We start from the raw sequence: 19,889 nt of genomic DNA on the forward strand, positions 1-19,889 counted from the left end.
CCATGTTGCCTATGGTTGTTGTCCTTGTTCGGCTCATGCATCTACCATGGCAGTTCTGCCAAGATTTCAAACTCAGTTTTTGCCTTGTGTCCATCCCATCCTTCAGTTATGGATGTCTTATCACATAGCATTGTTCTTTGTGCAGCGATGTTACCCACCAGTCTGCAAACATCTCACAGGCAACGGATAAGCTTTTAAAACTAATCAACGTTTCAAGTGCAGGACATAACTGCTAAATAAATGTTTTGGGGGAACACTACATGTGGCTAGTACCCAGTGAGCAGGCATCAGTGTTGAGACAGGTTATCGCAGGCTGAAAGGGGTCAGGACAACTCAAAGAGGAGGGAGTAGTTTGGCTTGGGGTTTCTGAAAGACTTCATGGATGGAGATATTGAGAAGAAGGATGGAACTGAGGGCCATTGTTAGTGGTGATGTGGGGATATTAAAAGTAAATCCCATCCAGAATCGCATGCTTGACAATACCTGGCCCTCGCTGCAAAGAGTCAACATTGCCACTCTTGTGGTTAGTACCGCAGGGAAGCCTAGAAGATTACCAGGGAATTGATGTTGGTTGGTTTAGGGAAGAGGGAAAACAAGAACAAAAGCCTCAGCACCATTGCACATATCCTGGATGGTTCTCAGAATCATGCATATGGGGCACATCCACATGCATGGGTGTGCACAAGTGCAAGTGCATGTGTGGGAATGGAGGCCAAAGGCAACCCCAGATGTCATCCCCTAGACGATGCTCACCTTGCTTATTTGGACAGTCTCTCACTGACATGAACCTTGACAATTAGGCTAGGCCAGCTGGCCATGGAGCTCAAGGGAACCTCCTGTCTATACCTCATCTCATAGCTTCTGGGGGATTGAGCTCAGGATGTCCTCTTGGTCCAAAGGCAAGCACCTTCCCAACTGACCTATCCCCTTAGCTCTAAGAGTCTGTATCTGTTTGATCTTTCTTGACTCCCACCCAACCTTGGCTGGTAGGCACTGTTGCTCTGATTCTGAAGAGCAGGAAACAACCCTGCTTTCTCAGAGTCACCAAAGGAAGGAGTGGGAGAGGACAAACTGAAGTTGAACTTGGGTTCCCAGGATGCCGAGTCTGTACTCTATTACTTCTGGATGTTGTGGCGGGCAGAGGCCAGAGTTAGTTAAAGAAACAAGATAGGGCTCCACGCAGGGCAGGGTGTGAGAGATGAGCAGGGCATGAGGCAGCTGAGCGGGTGGGGAGCTCCTCTGGAAAGGACAGATTTACAGTCTGTCTGGACTGTGTTGGTGTCCCCCCTTCATAACCATGAAAGTCCCCTGAGGGCACAAGTTTATCACGGTTCTTCCCATGGACTGCTCTGTAACTGGACACAAAGCTGAGGCTCTGTGGAAGGAAAAGTGTTAGAACTCATGCCAAGTGCAACAGTTTTGGAATTTAGAGAGACGAGGTGGAGTGCAACTGATGAGCAATCAGGGCTGGAGATGAGCAACTGTTAGGGAATGGCTCTACTATCAGAGGAAGAGGAAGTGATTCAAAGAGGGCTAAGCAGACTGCCTAATCAGAAACTTAAGATGTAAGTGAAGATGTCAGTTTCACATCGGCAGGGGTGATTGAGGACCCAAAGGATTCCTTTCCCCAGAGCCGGTTTTCATAATGCAGCACATTGCTGGAGGCAGTGCATGTGAGAGGGAGGGAAGGGGATGTCGGGGAAGGGAGAAGAAAGGCCCAAAGACCTTCAAAGAAATTCAAGTACCGTGGCACATGAAGAGATAAGAAGCCAGAGACTCAGGGATAAATGGACACCAGGGTAAACTGTCAGAGACTGAGAGACAGAGACAGTGAGCAACAGGACACAGGCGGAGTGATGTGGATGATCACTGTGTAATCATGGTGACTAGAGAACACAGTAAGCGCGCTTGAGAGGGATGGCACACTCAGTTCTGGACCTCCTTAGCAGGATGAGTTCCTAGCTTTGCTACACTGCTGCACACTCTTATACCTCTATGCTTTTGCCGCCTCAGTCCTTTGTGCTGCTATGGTCAAATGCCTTGGCCTGAGTACTTTATAAATGTGTTTCTCATCATCACTGACATTGGGAAGACCACGACCAAGGCACCAGCAGATATGATGCCTGGTAAGGATTCCTACTGTCCTTCAAAGATGATGCCTTCATGCTCATCCTCACACGCCAGATGACTTATAAAGGGGAATCCTTCATGAGAGCAGAGATTGGGTAACCTCTTCATATTGCTGTGCTTGAGACAGCTTACTACTGTGCTAATTTTCCGAGGAAGGACTAACATTCAGGCCATAGCCCTCCATGATGTAGATTCCTCTGGGTCAAAGGTCACTGACTCAGAGACTCTGAAGTTCTCTGATGGGTACCCATCCTCAGGACACCTTCCTTCAGGTTGAGCTGCCTCAGTTTGTGAACAGTCTATGAGGAAATCCAGCACTTCCAGCATACAGGATTGTCACTCATTCAATACACCACAGAGTCTATTGAATTTTAGGGAAAATAAAGGGCAGGGGTTTGTTTGATGATGGCTGCAATAAAAAAACCTCCCAATGTAAGTGTCTTAAATGATGAAAGTTTGTTTTTCATATCATGTCAGGAACACTTGTTTTCCTGATCAGTAGAGTTTTATTATGGACCTCAGAGGTCTGGCCATGAAGTGATTGTTCTCATTGATTTTGATATTATAAAATCCGTTAAAGCAACTGTGGATTGCCTGTTACTAATATTCTCTGGTTTCTCTTACTATTTGACTCTCCACCCCCGCTTACTGCCCAGCATCTCTTTTTAGGAAATATTTACATTCTCTCCCTCCCCCCTCCTCTCTCTTCTCTCCCTCTGTTGTTGCATATCAGGGTGTTCTCACTCGTGTGAGCTAATAGGGGGAGGCCAGATGTTGACTTTCTCTATTGCTCCTTCCCTTCCTTCCCTACATCCCTTTCTTTTCAAGACAGTCTATCACTCACTGATGGGCTGGTCAGAGAACTCTAGGTATCAACATGTCTCTACTCCCCCAGTATGAGGGTCACAGTCACCATCACACCCGGCTTTTATATAGGCTCTAGGACTCTAAGGTCCTTATTTGGCCCTTGTTTCACAGAGCCATCTGCCTAGCTGCACCGTGTCTAAAACTGTTGGTTGCAGCCCCATACAAGGTCAGGTAACTGACATTTGGGGTCATGAAATATTTGCTAATCACACTGCAGGCTTGGTTCTGAGCACATGTGCACTTTGCACTGTGCATGCCATCACAATGTGTAACTCCAGTGAACCCTGCCTGAAGCAGCTCAGAGCCAAGTCTACTGTATGTGGTGAGATACTGTCTTTGCTGTATTTACAAAGGCTTCTTGCTCTTACAGAAGCAGAATGACTTAATTATAGAAAACAGACGTCCAATAATTTCCTGTTGTCTTCTTTGGTTGTAGGTATCAGACTGTCAGTCACTGGGTTGTGCTGTATTACAATGTTTGAATTGGTTTTATTCCTTTTGTTTTGTCTGTTTGTTTTTTAATCACTGTTAAAGTTGCTGATACATTTCATAAAAAATCATCAAGTGAATTTGGTTCAGGATTAGGACAGAATTTTGGGCAACTTCTGAAGTGGCCATAAACATGCATCTGCCATGCTGTACTATATATTTATGTGACATGACCTTTTCCAGCATTAACAATTGTAACGTCCAAATGCCAGTCAACTCCAAAAAACCACTGGCAATGCTTTCTATCATGTAATGTCAAACATTCAGTAGAGATTGAATGGTTTGTATAAAAATCCCCAAACATATCTATCTTGTCAGCATGCAACCTTTCCTTCATCTTCAGGAAGTGGTAAAATTATATGCACATCAAGAAATTGTTTTCACACAAGTTATATTTTTACTGTAAATAAATATTTGCTTTACATACTTATAAATAGGAGCTGGGAAGAATTACAGAAATACTTGGGGCTTCATAAAATTTTTGCTGGCATTCAGCATAGATGCCACTGTCCCCTATAACTGTTTGTTCTCAGCCATGGTTGATCTCACCATATTCTCCTCTATTTCTGCTGATGGCCAGCCCTTGGCTGTGTCTGCTTACAGCTGCTTGTAAACAAATCATAAATGCAGCAGACAAGTTTGGTGTTCTGAGTATAAGAGAGAAAAGGTTTGCCTCTAAGGGCTACCCCTTTCACGGAATTAGTATTGGAGGATTAATGTGTCCACGTGCTGACTTCACATACTGAAATGGCGCTAGCTACAAGCTCAGCTACAGCAGTGCTTCTCTAACCGTGGGTTGCAACCCCTTGGGGTTTGCATGACTCTTTCACAGGGGTCAGCTAAGACCATTGGAAAACACAGATATTTACATTATAATTCATAAAAATAGCAAATTTAAAGTTATGAAGTAACAACAAAAATAACTGTATGGCTGGGGTCACCACAACATGAGGAGCTACATTAAAGGGTCGCGGCATTAGGAAGTCCGAGAACCACTGGTCTCCTGGGAGATGAGGCGGAGAACTTCGTCTGGAAGCATACAGGTCCCTTTATCTTGTCCATGGCAATCACTGGGCCATAACAAATGCTTCCTTGGTTTTTATCTCAGTGACAAGCCTGAGTGGCTGGATGGCAAGCCTGTAGTCTCCAAGAAAATGAGAAATAGCGTGAGCATCATCAAAACCTCGAATCCCTTTGAGTCCAGGAACAGCAAGACCAGCATAGGGGTTGCTACTGCCAACTGTGAGCAGCTCTGAAACATTTGACTTGCATGCATCTTAACCACTAGTCCCTTTCTTCTGTCACTCCGGAGAGTCTCCCACCACATCTGCTTTCAATTTCCCATAATTGTTTTCTTCTCATTTCCTCTCCAAGTCTGGCTGGATTGCAGAGTTAAGTCTATAACGATTAATAAAAACTAGATAAGAACAGTTAAATGTCCTTTATCCTCTTAGGGAAAAAAAAAAAAAAAAAAAAAGAAAAAAAAAAGGGTCATAAGTGGAAACACTTTGAGAATTCTTGTCTTATTGTAGTGTCCATATGTCTGTTAGTTGCTTTAGTAGTCTTTGACTGGGATGAGCTTTAAATGCAATGAATGGGGAAAAGCTTTCTGGCCAGCGCCCTGCTGCAATGGAAGAGAAATGACCTTTCCTTTCTCTGAAAAGGAAAGTGGCGCTTCAGGTTCAAGCTTGAAGATTTAAAGAACTGAAACTGCTTGGGTTCGGGACCTTCCTCTAGCTTTTGTCTACTCTGTACTCAGCCCCTTCTAGTTGCTGTTGCAACAACCCAGAGACCCACTTTAGCTGGGAAGAAGAGGCGCAAGAAAACACCTTCTGCAAGCTCTTCAGGGGGAGGGGGGGGACTCGCTTCATGCAAATATCTCTGTCTCAGAAGGAAACTGGCCAAGGTCAGTCCTCTGTCCATCCCAAGAAGGCAGCATGCAGAGTGGGTGTTTTTACTTTTGCTTTTCTATTTCCAAACACGAAACAGTCAAGATGTCAGGAGACCGGTCACAAACTGGCTGCGTGACTTCAAGCTATATCCCTTCACTAGTCTCCAGGAAAACAAGGGTTCTCATGTGGGCACTAAGGGAGTGGGCTGTTGTGGGGAAATGTGTTCCCTGGTGAGCTTGGCTGATCTTTAGCGACACCAAGCCTGTAGTTTAAAAACTGGCTGTTTCCTGTAAGCATGGGTGAGGAGGCCCACACTGGGCTCTTGCTGGTAGCAGTCTTGCTTAGTGGTCAAAGCATAAAACGTGTAGTGCTATTCCTGGTGGTGTTCCTTCCCTCCTTCAGTTATGTGACCTTCTGATAACTGGTACTACCTCCCTTAGCCTCCATGTGTCCTTTTTGACCACAACAAGGTGACAGCAATATGACTGCACGCTGTGAAGACAAAAGACACCAGGTTCATAAAGTGCTGGATGCACTGTACAGTCAATGCCTCTTTCCTCTTCCCTTAATGAGGTCAGCCTTGGCTGGCACAGCTGGATGCTGTCACTCTGCTCATCGCTGAGCTTGAATAAAGTCAGAGAACAATTACCCCCAACAACCGTTTCCAAAAGGATGGCAGGTAGGACATGGAAACATCATCCCAGCTGAGCCAGACAGCCACCGCTTTTCAGTCTCCAGCAGTCTCTTTCTCTCCATCTCGTCTCTCTCCTTTTCTTTTTCCAGCCATCCATAGTCTCTTCTGCAAAATTCGTGAGCAAAATGAGAACATCTCAGTGTCACTGCCTTCTGCCCCATCCTAGGTTAGATGTTCGGTACTCAGTTAAAGCCGAATCTCTCAGTCTTGCCATTACGGGCTTTGTATAGGTACATGTATGTGTGCATGCACATGTGCCTAGGTACAAGTGCGTATGTGTACACCCACACATGCATAGAAGCTAAAAGTCAACTTTGGTGGTGTTCCTCAGGACACGGTCCACTTTGATTCTTTGAGACAGTGTCCACGTCTCTCGCTTCTATCTGGAACTTGGCAGCAGGCTAGGCTGGCTGGCCATCAGGTCCCAGGGATCAGCCAGTCTCTATGTCCATAGTGCTGAGATTTCAAAGGTGTGTTACTAAGCCTGGATGTTTTCTTGTGGGTACTGCGATCCAACTCAGTCCCTCAGACTTATGTAACTCATGCTCACACTGACTTTTCAGAACTGTCTATTCTCTGATGTCCCATGCATCCCTGGTCTTTTCCCTGTAGACACCAGCAACATCCTTTTCTTAAGTTGTGACAACCAAAAGCGCCTTCAGATATTGCCATCTATGCCCTGAAGAACATCACTTGGATAAAAAGCATGCCTTGGGTGCACGAAGCACCACAATGCTGATAACCTTTATGCAGTGCTTCATGTCCCCACTGTGTAAGAGTTTCCCAAGTTGTCATCTTATGTGAGCCCTTGTCTGCAGGTGGAGGAGATGCTCCCTCCTGGTAAGCTTTGCGCTGGGACATAGGTGAGCTGACTCCCCTCCTGATAACAAGCCACCACACCCAAATGTGTTAAAAAGATATTCTTTGTAGACCCTAACCTACACAAAAGGTGTCAAAGCTGGCTCTTTGAAGAAAAACACATCAAAGGCACCCTGGTATCCCACTGGGGTTACCTCACATACTTTTCTGAGCTCACTTATCTGTTGACCTGTCTGACACTCACCAAACTTATGTATTTACAGGCAATTACTATTCCCTTTTGAGATATATGATCCCAGGTCAGAGAGATGGCTCATTAGGTCTCAGTTTCTTTCTAGGGTTCCATGTAGTGGAAGTAGAGAACAAATTCCTGAATGGTGTCCTTTGTCCTTCATGTTGCCACAATATACACGCAACAAATAGATATAAAAATGAATAGATAATTCCTCCTACTCAGTACTCACATTGTTAAAACAAATATTTGCAGCACAAATGGGTGGCAGCCAGTGTCGTAGGTGTTTTATGATTGAAAAGGTACTGAAGGAAGGATGGTACTATAAAGGCAGCCACTTGTTTTGAAGCTTGTCAGGATAAATCATTAAGCCTGGAAATGGCTTAGGATTCCCCCTCTCACCTTTAAATCTCCAGTAACTTAGCTGGAAGGTGATGCTATTCAGTAGAAATGGAACTCAGATAGCTACCTTTGATACAAAGACAGATAAGAAGCTGACTTTGTTACATGACAAGGAGACAGTGTTTTTCTTGTGTGCTTAAATTTCAGGTAGGAGGGGCTAAGAATCAGGGGCTACATAATCTATGAAGCTTGCTAGGTTAGCCATTAGCTTGGCAAATGTGTTATTTGATGAACTAGTTTGAAAAACAGATGTTCAGAATCTTTTTTTTTTTTTACAATGTTGGCAGGGTGGTGTTTGGTGTCAGATAATTCCCTGAGCTATTCTATGTGTAGAAGCTTCTCTGGCTTCTATCTGTTAGATGCCAATAATACCCTCTCCTCTCTTATGATAACAACCATGTATATGTTCCCATGTATCCAGATGCCCTAATTGAGATCCACTGTCTTAGAGGTGTTAGAAATGGGGCCATCTGATGGGTCTGTAGGAGCATTGGAGGAAAGCTGAATTGCCATTCATTGAAGTTTTGTTTTGTTATAAGTTCTGTCTGAATTTGACTTTGTGAAAAATAGCTCAGCACTTTCCCCTGTCCTCCCCCGCCCCCTCCCTGCCCACAGAGTGCAGTTCTCTTTCTTTAAGCAATGGAACAATGCAAGTATAGAAGTTTGTGGGTTCTTCCAAGTTCAGTTTTGGTCTTGGGAGTTGTCTGGAGGATGGGAAAGCCCAGACTTTGGGACATGGACCAGTTATTAAGCATCCACAGTTGAGTAATAAGGGGACATGATCTGAGGCCCCTGCTTGCTTGGCATGTCTTCTCTCTATAGACTGACTGACATTGATGCCTCCCATGGACTCGTTAAGAGGTCTTGGAAGGACTCTGATTTACCCAGCCTCTTATTAGCTGTCCTCTTTCCCTACAGCTATGACTATAAGATCTGGAAAATGATTTGAGGCCATTGTTACATTGGTGAAACTGAGGCTTAGAAAAGTGAAGAGATTTGGCTAAGGCCATGTAGTCTGTGGACCCTCATTAACTTGCTTCTGGCATTCTTTCTCCCATCACGACAACCCATGCCACATCTACCAAAGCTTTGGCTGAATGCTGTTGCAGACTTCTTCTAGTGTTTCCTTTTATTTCACTGAAGCTTTCTTCAGTTACACACCAGCCCCTTGCTCTCTGTTTGCTGATAGTTAGCTTACACAAAAATAGGACCTTGACACATCAGCAAGCAGTGCAATTCCCATACCTAAGGCTCAGGGGACACTGCGGAAGAAGGGGAGGAATGACTGTAAGAGGCAGAGGATCTTAGACTTTGCTCTGGGATTGTGTCTCCTAGATGTGTCAGAAGCTACATCCATAAAGTCCCACTTAAACATGACCAGAACAAGGACCACAACAGTAAACATGCTGTTGTGGAAGAGAGAATGCTCACGTTACACAGAGAATCACAGTTGACTCAGGAATGCTGAAAGCAGGATAAATGATCCCTCCCAGGGAAGAGTACACCTACTGGTTATTCTAAGTGGTCTGCAATTTAGAATACCATTTAATATTTTAAATACTAAATGTCCCTCCCTGAAAACATACAGACTGAGTATATATAGACTGAGTTGTTTATATTCATGCATTGAGGAATATATATGTTTGTATGTATATATATACAATATGTATTTGACAGCATATGAATTTATAATGCCATGAATTTGAAAGAGAGTAAGCAGGGGTATATGAGAATACTTGGATGGAAGGGGGAATAATGTAATTATATTATAATCTCAAAATAAGAGAAATAAAAAAGAAATGATATATTAATGTCACCTTTCAAATGGCACTTTGGCTGTTGACTGAAATCTAACTCAATGGAATAAAACTAAAGAGAAAAATCTGAGGGACAGAGACAGGCCTAAAATGATTTGTGGAGAAGCTAGACCCCTTTGGGAAACTCCCCTGGGTTTAGAGGGCATGCAGTCCTCTGTCATATAGGGCTGGGCAGTGGGCTTGTTTCCCATCATATGATTTTGAGGACTGAAACTGGGGTTTGGATTCAGGTTCAAATTCTAACTCTCCCACTTCACGTCTTTTTTTTCTGTTTTTTTTTAATTAATTTATTCACATTACATCTAGATTGTTAGCCCTTCTCCTGTTTCCTCCCATTCCTCCCTCCCTCCCACTTCCCCCCTTCTCCCCTCCCCTATGTCTGTGATTGAGGGAGACCTCCTCCCCCTATATATGCTCTTAGAATATCGAGTCTCTTCTTGGTAACTTGCTATCCTTCCTCTGAGTGCTGCCAGGCCTCCCCATCCAGGGGACGTGGTCAGAAAAGGGGCACCAGAGTTTGTGTGAGAGTCAGATCTCATTCTCCACTCAACGGTGGAGAATATCCTGTTCGTTGGCTAGGTCTTGGAAGGGGTTCGAAGTTTACTGCCTATATTCTCCTTGGCTGGTGCCTTAGTTTGAGGAGGACCCCAGGACCCAGATCTGCCTGTCATAAAGTTCGTCTTGTAGGTTTCCAGGACCCTGTGGATCCTACTATTTCCCCATTCTTCCATGCTGCTCTCACCTAAAGTCTCAATAGGATGTCCTCTCCTCTGACCCACTTTCTTGGTAAGTAAAGTTTTTCATGGTATGTATCCCTTAGACTAGTGTTTTGATATAAGTGAGTATATACCGTTTGTCTCTTTTTGCTTCTGGGTGAACTCACTCATTATGATAATTTCTAGATCAATCCATTTGTCCACAAATTTCAGGAATTCCTTGTTTTTAATAGCTGAGTAGTACTCCATAGTGTAAATGTACCACAGTTTCTTAGTCCATTCTTACTGGGAAAAGATCTTCACCAACCCTTCATCTGACAAAGGTTTAATATCCAAAATATATAAAGAACTCAAGAAATTAAATACCACAAAACCAAACAACCCAATTGTGAAATGGGGCTTGGAACTTAACAGAGAATTCTCAACAGAAGAATATCAAATGGCCGAGAAACACTTAAAGAAATGCTCATCCTCGTTAGTCATCAGAGAACTGCAAATCAAAACGACAGTGAGATTCCATCTTACACCCATCAGAATGGCTAAGATCAAAAACTCAAATGACACCACATGTTGGCAAGGATGCGGAGAGAGAGAAACACTCCTTCATTGCTGGTGGGAATGCAAACTAGTACAACCACTTTGGAAAGCTACCTGGTGCTTTCTCAGAAAAATGGGAATAGGGCTTCCTCAAGACCCAGCTATCCCACTCCTTGGAATACACCCAGAAAATGCCCTACCATACAACAGGGACATATGCTCAACCATGTTCATAGCTGCTTTATACATAATAGCCAGAACATGGAAACAGCTTAAGTGTCCACTTCACGTCTTTAGCACTGAGATGACAGCCATTTTGAGTGCTCTTTGTGGCCTGACCCTGCTATCTAGATCATCAGATTCACAGCTCCAGCAAGAAGAGGGTCAACATTTTAGAAGAGAAAACTGAATTACGGAGAATTTAAAACACAAGGGGACATTAAGGGACAGAGCTGGACTTCAAAGAGCCAGGGTGGAACCCAAGTAACCCTTCTCCAGATTGTAGATACCTTAATTGAGATTTTTATTAAATATTTAGGTGTGACCTAACATCTCTAAACTTCAGTTTCTTAGTTTATTGAGTTAAGGTGGTTGGAAGAATCTCTATGGGAGTTACTGATAATAATGAGAGAGAGGACCTCGGAGGAAAAGAGGAAGGGGAAGCTGTGATTGGGATGTACGGTAAATACATTAATAAAAATATTTTAAAAAATTTAATTTATGTATATGGGTACTTTAGCTACATATGTGTGTGTACCACATGAGTGTCTGGTTCCCATGGAGGCCAGAGAGGACATTGGATCCTCTAAAACTGGTGTTACAGATAGTTGTGAGTCTCCATGTGGTTGCTAAGAATTGAACCTTGGTCCTCTGGAAGAGCAGCCAGTGTTCTTAACCACTGAGCCATCTCTCCAGCCTCAAAGGCTAAAGATAATTCCTGGATAGTATTTGACACCCCTAAGTGTCCAGCACGTGCTTGTTTTTCTTCCTTCAACACATTGAGTTAAATATCAACTATGATTTCTTAAGTGTGATATTGGTATTGACAAGCTAGTGAGTAGACATATAGATATGATTATATTTAATTTACCATAAAATAAGTAATGCCAATATTCTCTCCATTTCCACCAAGGAACTGGAGGCAGAGAGAGAGAGAGAGAGAGGAAGAGAGAGAGAGAGAGAGAGAGAGAGAGAGAGAGAGAGAGAGAGAGAGAGAGAGAGAGAGAGAGATCTGCTCAAGTTCAAACATCGAAGGCTTGGCTGAATGAGAGTTTGCTTTCATAATCATTGACTGCAAAGTGGCTCACTCGTTCCCAGTCTCTGTTCTGTCCTCTAACTGCTGAAAGCCTCATTTGAGGTTTAAAATTGTTCAGATGCTTCAAGTTATTCTCTGAGCATGCTTTGAGCCTTCACAAATAAAAATAAGCTGACTACTCATCTGAATTAAAGCTCTTCTTGCTTTAGAGGCTGGTTCTTGGAGGGCCATCCAATTCCTGTGAAGCCTTGAGGGCTCTAAAGTCAGTTCTTGCATATTGCTGGTGGATTTTTGGTTTAGGCTTATATCCATGCCTCTGTTGTCATGCCTCAGTATGACTTTAGGACCTCAGACTAACCTTTGGTAAAAATAGAGTAAAAGCTCTTCTGGGTGTAGTCGGTCCCAAAGCACACAGCCAACCCCATGAGAAACACATGGCATCAACAATCACATTTAACAGGTCAAAAATCATGAGACCAAAAGCCAGTTTTCTCTTTGTATCTGTACCAGCCCAACATAGTGCTCTGAACAGCAGCTGTGGCTAATTGCCTAAGGAAAAACCAGGGAACTCCATGTAACGTCAAAGTAGGTGGTTTGAAGACCCAGACTAGGTACACCTCCAAGTATCTACAAGTTTTGTTATCTTGGACAAATTATAACAAACCCTTCTGAGCCTCAGTTACTCACGAGCCGTGAAAAGCAATGAAATTTTTTTTTCAAGACAGGGTCTCTCTGTGTAGCCTTGGCTGTCCTGGACTCTTTGTAGACAAGGCTGGCCTCAAACTCACAAAGATCCACCTGCCTCTGCCTCCCGAGTGCTGGGATTAAAGGCGTGCACCACCACGCCCAGCTAAGCAATGCCATTTAAAAAGGTTATGTTAGTCCATTCTACAAAAGCACTGTGAGGTACAGGCATAGGCTGGTTACATGTTGCTCTTCTTTGATCTGCATGGCCCCTCTTTCAGCCACTGAACACTTTTATGTTGCCTATGCTTCATTCTATGTGTGTCCTTTGGCCACATGAGCTTTTGAAAAACAGAGGCTTCAGAACAAACCCAAATGTTGAATTCCCAGAGCACTTTTCATAGATGTGATTGCTAAGTTGCCATTTTGTAAGTGAACAGAATGAACAGCTTTGGGAGGAAGAAGACTTTATCGGGCTTCAAGGAGCAGTAAGTGGGAATCACCTTGTGAGGAAGAGATTGTCTCAATCTCAGTGGAGTCTCTATCATCATTTGGCTTGGTGACAGGCGAGAGGCAGTGGCCAACACATCCCTACTAGAAAAACGAACTCTGGAAATATTCAGCCTAGCAAGAGTATACACCTCCCACTTGAGCGAACACCTACCCAGTCATAAAAAGAGTAACCAAGGCTCAGGAAGGGAAAAAATATCTGGTATCATAGTGGCCAATGGTAGTATGTTAGTTTTCTTTTCATATAAGGTAATCTATAACCTGGTATCTGAAGTACTTCATTGACAAAGACTGACTCAATGTGGCATATCAGAACTGAATTTAGTTTGATTCTCTTTCAGTCTCATGACTTTCAGCCCCGAGGAAATCAAAGTATGAAAAGAGGAAGAAGGTTCAAGGTCAGTAAGCAAGTGTAGTAATTATATTAGTCATTTTTTTTTTTACATTGTTGTCACAAAAATCCTGACAGCAACTTAAGAAGAGATGTATTTGGCTTATGGGAAGGCACAACACACCTGGGAAGATTAGAAATCAGAAATCAGAGATCAGGGGCTGGAACACATCTGGCTCTCCTCATTTTCTGATTTTTATTTGGTCAGGCAGCCCAGCTTATGGAATGGTGTTGTCTCTGTTCATGGAGACTATCAAAGTGTCCTCATAGACATACTAAAATCTAGTTGTGTCAGCAGTAAAGATAGCCACAACAAAATGATGTGCATGAGGTGACCAGCTATAAAGTGGGTTGAAGACCAAAAAGGATATGACAATATTTTCATCAACTTTCTTGGAGATATTTATTTCTGGATAATAGTGGGCTGTCAACTGGTAAGACCCTGTTACTAGGTATACCACATACCGGAAGCATAGAACACAGAAACCTAGGTGGCATTTATCTGGAAACTCAGTCTCTTATGACCAGTAGTGTCTAAAGTGCTGGAAGGTTCTATGTATGCTACCAGAGGAGAAAACTAAACATCAGTCCCACCCACCTGTAAATCCTGTAAGTTACATTAATGACACTCCTTGTAAAATATGACCATCATTGCAATAGTAGCATGGATGTTATGGGAGCAACCAACTCCTTAAAATTTGAATTTAAGGCCTTCTTCATGAGAAGGAATGCATAAAGAACACTGGACTATCAACTTTTCATTAGGGTAAATACAGACATTGCCTGGGTGGCAGATGACTGATAGGTTACAGATATGTGAGTGGTCAATATGAAGGGGTTTTCAAGAACTTTGCATGAGACTAGTGATGGTTGCTTATGGGGTGTGGTAGGTGATGCTGGGAGCAGCATCCAGGCATCAATTTTGTGTATAGAGAGCCTATGAGAGAGCTGCTGGGACACTAATGCTACTCTGGATGAACATCTTGGAAAGGCTGCAAGTTGAAAATTTGGGCCCAAATGTTCACAAAAGGTGGGAAGAAAAATGACAAATGATAAAGAATATTGGGGCTGAGAGCTTGTGAGAAATCAATTTAAAAAGAACCGAGTTGATGGAAACTAGTTAATCTTTGACTTCTTAGAGTTATTTGATGCTGAGTAAGATATGACAATAAGAACCAAGCACTGCTTCTGTCTCCTTGGGGGACAGAAATAGGTATAAGACCATTTCCTATGTGTACAATTACTATTGGCAAATAGGGATAATATTTTTCTCCCTTACCATTTCCATGCTGTTTTTTCCTGTTCTTTCTCTTGTCCAGTTTCTCTGGATGAGAATTTTAGTACCATATTGAGTAAAGATGGTGATAGAAGACATCTTTGTTTTGCTTTGGATCTTACATTAGTGGTGTTGGTTGTGAGTTTGTTAGATGGAATCTCATTCACAAATGACCTAAAAGTAAAATAGCTAAGAATAAATGTAACCAAGGAAGTGAAATATTTCTACAATGAGAATCACTAAACTCAGATGAAAGAAACTGAAGAGGGACACACACACACACACACAGAAACACACACACACAGAAACACACACACACAGAAACACACACACACAGAGCTAGAGAGAGAGAGAGAGAGAGAGAGAGAGAGAGAGAGAGAGAGAGAGAGAGAGAGATGTAATAAAATATTTGAATAAGAATCTAAAAGTAAGAAATGATAGAAAAAGCAGACATATAATAAAGTTATATTAAATTATGAGACTAAGGTACTTCTGAATTGTAAAAATAACCAATTATTAGAATGAAGAAATAATCCACAAATAGAGAAAAATTCATATGATTCATTTGGCGGTGGATTAATACCCTAAATGTGCACGGAATCTATAGAACATGTTAAACTTTATTAGCTGTTAAGAAACACAAGTCAAAACCGTAATTTGATAATACCTTACTTTAGAAAGACTCCCCTGCCTTTCTTTCTCTCTCTCTCTCACACACACACCACATACCCCACAAACACCAAATGCTGATGAAGAGGTGGAGAAAAGGGAACTCATACATGCTTGGTGAGGATATAAATGAATACGGTTATTATGAGGCACAGTAGAGAGGGTTTCTATGAAACTAATACTATCTACCATAGACTGCAGCAGCCTCACCAGTGAGGGCATGTGCAAAACAAATGATATCAGCTCACCAGAGAGGCCTGTTTGTTACTGCACTATGTACAATTGCTAAAGTTTAAAATACACTTGGCTGCTCATTAATAGGTAGATGGACAAAGAAAATGTGATCTATATACAAAATAAAATTATTCACATATGAATAAAAAGATTTCACTAGTTGCAACAAAATTGATGAAACTGAATAAAGTTATGTTAAGTGAAATGTCAGGAGGAGAAAGGTAAATTTCACGCAAAACACAGCAGTCACTTTTAGAGGCAGGGAGAAGGGAGACGAGGATAGTGATAGGGTAAATGACAAGTGTCCTAATACAGTAGGTCAAAAGAGGCAGTTCAGTGTTTTGTGGGTTAGAACTGGGGAATGGCGTATAGTTTGTACAAACCTATGCTATGCTCATGAATGACTAAGAGGCATTATAATAAATAAGTAAAACGAATGGGAAACCTCCAAGTCCAAAGAGATGATAACACAGAACCATTCATTACCTCAAATTAATCAGTACCTACTGTGTACACATATTAAAAACCATATATAGCCCATATATATGCATATATATATTCTAATAAAATTCTAGGAAAATTATATGGAAACGCAACTATCCCAAATTGGCCATTCCATACTACATACAGGTGTTAAAATATCCCTCTGAATCACATAAAATTGTACAACTAAAAGAATAATTAAAAACCTTGTAAAAGGAGATGGTATTTGAGATGAGACTTAAGCGATGGAAAAGACCTTTGCCAGGAGAAGGAGGAATAACAATTTTCTTAAAGGAAGAAATAGCATTCATATAGGTAGCACATGATTGCTTGGGCAGCAAACTGTGACTTGGTACAACTAGCGTAAAGGCTTCATGGGAAGAAAAGGTGTTGAGATCCTAAGAGCATACAGATCAGGCCCAGAAGGACTTTTTTCCCTATAGGCAGCAATAAGCCACAGGAAAATGGGAGGTGAGTGGAACTAGATGACAGATGCATCTCAGAACACTACTCTAGCGGAGGTGAGAGGGGCTGGAGAAAAGCCACCAAGGCAAAGTAGATCCCCTTGACCTGATAAATGTGAGACCCAGAGGCTCAGGATGTGGGAGAGGCCGCAGATAAAAGTAGAAGGAAGAAATATTGCAAATGCTTACATGTAAAATTCCTGGCCTCAAAGACATGTATTGAGCATAGCCATGGCTAGGATTTGGAGTGCCTTGGAGAAGTGAGAGACCTCAAGCAGAATGCCATTTTGTGAGTTCCCTATAGTTCCGTTGGGTGGTATCTTAAAAGCAACTTGGGGAGAAAGGGGTTTATTTCACTTTAAAACTCTTGGGGAAGACATTATTTAACTATTTTACCTCATATATCTATGGAATCATATCTATCTATTATAACTAGAATATATATGTTCTTGTGATAAAATTAGACTAGCTTTTAACATGAGCATGATTTGCATCAATATACAAAATTCAATACTATCGAATTAAAAAATAACCTTATTTGTGAGTAACAACTAGAGCCTTGAGATGAGGAATTGGTTCAATCATCTACCTTTTGTTCTATCATCCCTCTATATTTCTACATCCCCCTTTCTTTCTTTTCAGCTCCTATCTCCTCCTTACCTACAAAAGAAAGATAAAGGAAAAGCGATACATCCCTGAATCAAACCTGGTTTCCTTCCTGTAAAAGAACAATAATACTTATAACCAACTCCCAATGAAAATAAGCATCTGTAGACCAAGAAAGTAAACAGAAACCTATCCAGCCCTCCTTAGAGAAAATGGGACATCGTTCTCTTAAGGTTTCTTCAGGTTGATTTAGAGCGAACAATTCCTTTGAGACCTACAGAGTATGGCATTTAAAGATAATTTTATTATTCTAAAGATTCTTTGACAACAAGAGACGTTAACTCCTGTCAACACCCAGCCTGCCTCAAAGAAGAAGAGCATCAAAAAACCTCCTTATGGAGTTGGCTTCAAATGTGGTAAACCAGCCACTGGGCAAAATGTCCTCGTTTCTGCCACAGACAGAATTCTGCCTAAAATGGGCAAGCTTACATGTAGGCAGAGTCGATGGCCTCGCAAATCTGTCTGTCAGATATATTGGGCCAGAAGACTGAAGATGATGCTCCAACGTTATAGAGAATGTTGGGTGACTGTTCAGGCAGTAAACTGTCTCTGTCATTTTTCTTCATTTTGTAAGCTGAAAACCTGCACTCTGGGTTCACTCAAGTAATTAAGTTTTATTCTTTCTCAAGTCTCTGATGGGTTTGAAGACCAGATAGTTTAGTCTATCAATTAAGCTTAGTAGGTTAGGGGTTAAGATGTTTTTAGATCAAGATAGATGTTTTAAGTCAATAGAGATGAGGTATGATAGATATTAATCTCCATTCAGAAAGTTAGACCCAACAAGATAGAAAAGATATTTACTTCAAGTTTGCCAAATACAAATGGCCAAACTACTATGAATGTAGCATTTATATAATTCCTAATTATCTCGTGGTTCTTCCTGCTGTATGTAGTTTATTTTACTCATATGTAATAATATAAATGTATATGTTAAAAAAGAAACATAATAAAATAAAATTTAAAAAGCCTCTTGGGCAAGGCTGCCTGCTGGCTTGCTTCCTCTACCTGTCATCTCTGGGGAGAAGTGGCAAGTCCCACAGTGTGCTGGCTCCTGCCACATCAAGACAATAGCCCACAGGCTTGCCGAAGGCAAATCTTAGGAATACATTTTCTTAATTGAGAACCTCTCTTCCCAAATGTCAAGTTGACGTAACACTCACCAGCATAGCTGGGCATTTTGGTAGGAAGGAATATTCCAGCCTCTGTAAGAGAATTGCTGAAGGTGGTGAGACTCAGTGAAGGAACTTGAGGAATGAGGTCCCAGGCTGGAGGTTTCGATCAGGGCAAAATGACCTCAGACGTGGAAGAGTGTTGGTAGCTGGTGTGGTTTGAGTGCTGATGTCCCCTCCTACAGAAACTCAAAGGTCAGTGTGATGCCATTAAGCAGATTGTTTAGGATGTGATTAAACCTTAGGTCCTCCCTTATGAGTGGGTGTAGGCTATACCATAGAGGTCTTACATGGCTCTAGCTCCTGTCTTTCAGCTTTTCACCATGTAAGGACACAGAGTCCACCTCCTCTGGAGGAAGCACAGGTAAAGTACCATTTTTGAAGCAGAGAGCATCCCTCACAAGATAATTGAACTTGCTGATGCTTCTCAATGTATGGAATTCTCAGAAATAAATTTCTGGCCTTTACAGACTAGCTAGTCACAGGCATGTTGTTATAGTAGCACAGACTAGACACAGATAAAAGCCATGCCATCATGTAGGGTCTCCCCAAAGCCTCCCCACATACTTACTAAGGAGCTGTCCACTCTTTGTTTGCATTTCTCCTGTCACAAGAAGATGTCCACCTCTCAGATAGACTTGCTGAAAACTTTTAACACTGAATATCCATCCACCAATCCAATTTTGATCTGTCTTTGAAAGCTGGATCTTTCAAAGAATTGTCTGAGAATTCTTGCACAAAAAATAAGTGATTATATACCATTTGACATGGGATCAGAGTCTGGCCCACTATGGTTAATTTGGCCACTCTCTAGCCACTAAGCAATTGTTCCTTTGGTATATAAAATGCAGTGCGTGAGTAACATATGAAAAAAGTTTCTGCCTCATTCTCAGTAAGATAGTATGTGACAGCCAGAGTGACAATCAAAGATAGAATTACCTGCTTGGGCATCTCTCTGCAACTGGGCTTCATGGCAAATAGCTAGTGCCTGTGAAGAACACTGTCCCGTGCTCTGGTTTTTCATCAGTTCAGGCTCTAGGTTTTTCCGAGGGAGATATTTGTGAAGATATCACCTGCTGCTGTAGCTTTGCATAGTCAGTTCTAGATCAAGCTTTTTAACACGATTCCGCAGCATGTCACATGCCTGTCACTGCTGACACCATGTGTATCCCTTAGCAACAGTTGAAATAAAGGTTGAGTTTTGTACTTTAAAATCTACACAATAAACTTTTCTATAATGGTTAGCAAAAAAAAAAAAAAAAAAAAGTGATTAATGATGGCATCACTACACCAAGCCAGTGCCTTGATTGAAATTGATTTTCATTTTTTTCTCATTTGAAGCTCAATGGTATTTCAAGCTGCTTGTCAAACAAAGCAGAAACATGGCTGAACTCAAGAAGGATTTTCATCTGCATAGAGTTCTGGCAGTAAATAATTCTAACACTGACAGTGGGGTAAAAATGGTTGTGTGGAGGAAGAAATGCCCGTGTGAG

Source organism: Acomys russatus, chromosome 2, assembly GCF_903995435.1.
Source record: "Acomys russatus chromosome 2, mAcoRus1.1, whole genome shotgun sequence".
In the NCBI taxonomy this organism is placed as follows: Eukaryota; Metazoa; Chordata; class Mammalia; order Rodentia; family Muridae; genus Acomys; species Acomys russatus.